The following is a 3,587-nucleotide window of genomic DNA, read 5'->3' as shown; positions in this document are numbered from 1 at the left end:
CGCTACTAGAAATTCATAACATACCCAACAATACATTATGCATAAATTTTCATTATAAATAGATACGCGAAATTTTACAATGAACTTTCCATCTAAGGACAACCATTCAAATCAATCTATCAGAGAAGCTAGTCAGAAGTTAGGCCATCTCACCCACCCCAAATAACACATGATAAAAATCCAAGATACAGATATACTTATTTTCTATCACAACCAAGCATGGATTCTTGGCTACATTATAATTTACAAGTAATCATGTTTACATGTACATTTTGCATTTGTTTCCTCGTGGAGTTTGTAACAAAAAATAATACATCAATGTAATAATTTATTCATGATACATCATGATGAAATTGGACAAATAGATTATGAGCTATGTTACCACTACCAAATATACTATTTTACTTAATGGGACTCTCTCAGAGTTCTTCTCTACTAAAACTGGACTTAGACAAGGAGACCCCTTGTATCCTTGTCTTTCTATCCTTGTGCACTACTATATTTGGCCGTAATTTATGATGTTAAATTCCAATACAGGGGAAGTTTTGTAATTTTAATTTTTTTTTTCCCCTCACATTGTCATTCATCTAACTAATCATTTTATGAACCATCAGAATTCATACAATTATGGGCTATCATAAAAAAAAAGACAAACACCAAACAATTTTCACCTGAGACTGGGGGCAAAAGGAAAGATTCTCATTTGAGCACGAAAAACGTGAGTACCACTAAATGTTGCAAACCCACTAGCAATGCTACCTGAGTAAGGACATGTATTACTTTTGCAAACCCATTGGTGACACTACTTAGGTAAGGAGGTGTACTGCTTCAAATTTATGTGATTTGAAAATGAAATTGCTTGAAACATGACTTATCTAATTTTATAATGAAAATATTTGAAACCTAATTATGTGATTTTAAATTGAAATGTCTTAGCCTGAAAATTGCTTCTATTTGAAAATGAAATTTCTTGGAATGGAAAAAAATGTTCAAAAACACCATCAATTACGCTCTAAGAACACTATAACCCTTGTCACATTTGAGCAACACAATTTGTGGCACCAATCATTTTTGGATGACTTCTTAACATCACTAAGTCGCAAGAAAAGCACAACTACTTGGACCAACTGTACAACACACCCATTCCCATGACATTCATTTAATTCATTTAGTATGTTCATGCACAACCTTGTTGATCTTTGAATATCATCTATTTCATAGGTATCTTCTTTACATTTTTGCTTCTTCTATAAATTGAAATCCTTATTTAGATTGCACGAGGGTATAAAGAGGCTTCAACACGAGTTATGACGCTATTATTTCAAAACTTGTTGACCCGATAAGGAGTAATGAAATATTTAATTATAAATACAGTTCAATAATGGGTTTTTTTATACTCTTTTATGTCATTAACTGAAATTTGAACTTGTTGTTTTTGTAGTTTTTTTGCATAATCATAAGAAGCTCAATCACCTTCTCAAACTATATGATTGTACCAAAATTCTACCCCTTATGACATATATACCCTCTCCTTCTCTCCTTGTTGTTTTTGACATAACCCCTCAACTGGGTTGTTGTACTAGTTCTTAAGCCCAAAATAAATAAACCATGATTTGAAATGGGAACTTCTATTCAATACTTCATTTCCATTGTTTGCACACCTAGAATTAGTTCAAGGTATGTTTATCTCCTCATTACTGATATTTTACATCTCTTTATTATGCATTTCACTCTTTCTTGGTTTATCATTGAATGAAATTGATCTTTTTTATGGATGACTATCATGAAGTAGTGATTTTTTTGGCTTCAACATTTGCACTATCCTAATAAATCAACTATTTGGATAAACTATTTGTGGAACTAGAATCAAAGGTATGTAACTTTATCACTTGTAACTATAATTCACAAATAGTATAAACCATAATAGTTTCTTCTAATTATGTGGTTGTCTTTGTAATTTTATCAAATTAAAGTTTAAAAACTAATTAGATTTATGCACATTTTTTTCAAGTTTGATATTTCTCCTTTGCTTGGTTTTTAGTCCACCAATTTTTTCAAATCACATATTGACCAGTTGGAGATTGAGCCAAAAAATTGTAAGAATAATTGTGCCAAAAGAGCGTAAAAATCAGTGGTGCATGATCATTGTATTTTTGTGCTCTTTTTGTCACAATTATTGTTGTAGTTTATGATTTCTGGTGACAACAAAATTCTAAACTAATAAATTAACTGATTTAAAATCCATTATAATATGTTGAGGTATCTTTATATACCTTATTTCACATGTTATTAAATGTTATGTGTTTATGTGCCAATGTTAATGAATGTTAAAGAACGAATGAATGTTACATGTTAGCTTTGGTTATTATGAAATTACTATATGGATGCTCATATTTTTTTTTACTTCATGTGACAATGGATGAATGATATCTTTATTAATGGATGAAAGAATGAATAAATTGTATATGTTAACAGGGAATTTAGAGCTATGTTAGGAGGGAGGGGGTTAAGGGGGGATCAACGTACGTATTCATCTGCTAGTCTTAATAAATGTTGTTGTTCTTATTAAATTAGCTTACATATATTTCTTTACTTGACATACTGATGTTGGCATCTCTAACTATTGCTATCTATTAGTGCCCAACACTTAGTCATTCACTAGGTAGAGTCATAAGGTCATCACTGTGACCAAGCTACTCTTTATAGGTTGAGTCATGTACATAAGTATGTATGTACTGAGCTCTATTGGAGTCAAGTAAGTATGTGGATGCTGAGTATTTCTTATACAAATTGATTTCAACACTTACCAAGTAGTTTAGGAATAGAAGTGTTGAGTTACAAAGCAAGTGTTGAGCTGAGTACAGATCAAGCATCAACAACATGTTGAGTATTAGAGACAACAAGTGTCGAGCAACGTAGAAGTTCACTTACAAGTTAGAAATGATACAAAATTTGAGGTAAAACATTTTCAAGCCTACATGGAAGGAATATTTAATATTTTTAGAGGTTTTTACATAGTTTATGTGTTTTATGAAATGGATCACAGAGCCCTATGTTTTATGAGTAACGATTAAGATGAAGAGGCGAGATGAGGAAGCATCTAGAAAACTTGTTATGAAAATCTTTAAATAGAGAAGATTTTAACCTAGATCAGGTGTGTGTGAAAGAGAGAAGAATCAAATGATCTGTAGTGAGACAAACAATATATGTGAATAAGTGAAGTGAAGGATCAAGATCAGATCAAGAAGTCAAGTAGAAGTGTTATGTTATCTCATAGTAGAGAATCTAATCTAATTAATGCAGTGAAGGGGAAGAAAAGATTTATCAGATCAAAGAAAAGATTTGTAATGCCTACCCCTAGTTGACTTTTTTGTTTTATTGCCAAATTATTTTAGGCCAGTTTGATGGTTATGTTTTATGATTATTGGTACTTGGTTACCGAATTTGATTAAATGTTATTTCATACTCAGTTGATTTATGTGATGAGTTACTTGGTTATTTCATGTGTTTAGGATTACTTCAATGATGATATATGTATGTGCATTTAGTGATTTCTATTATCTCATGATGATTGGTTAGGTGAATTA

Source organism: Cupressus sempervirens, chromosome 10 (genome assembly GCF_028749045.1).
Source record: "Cupressus sempervirens isolate cs-2001-9-10 chromosome 10, ASM2874904v1, whole genome shotgun sequence".
In the NCBI taxonomy this organism is placed as follows: domain Eukaryota; kingdom Viridiplantae; phylum Streptophyta; class Pinopsida; order Cupressales; family Cupressaceae; genus Cupressus; species Cupressus sempervirens.
Note: the sequence above shows the minus strand (reverse complement) of the source record.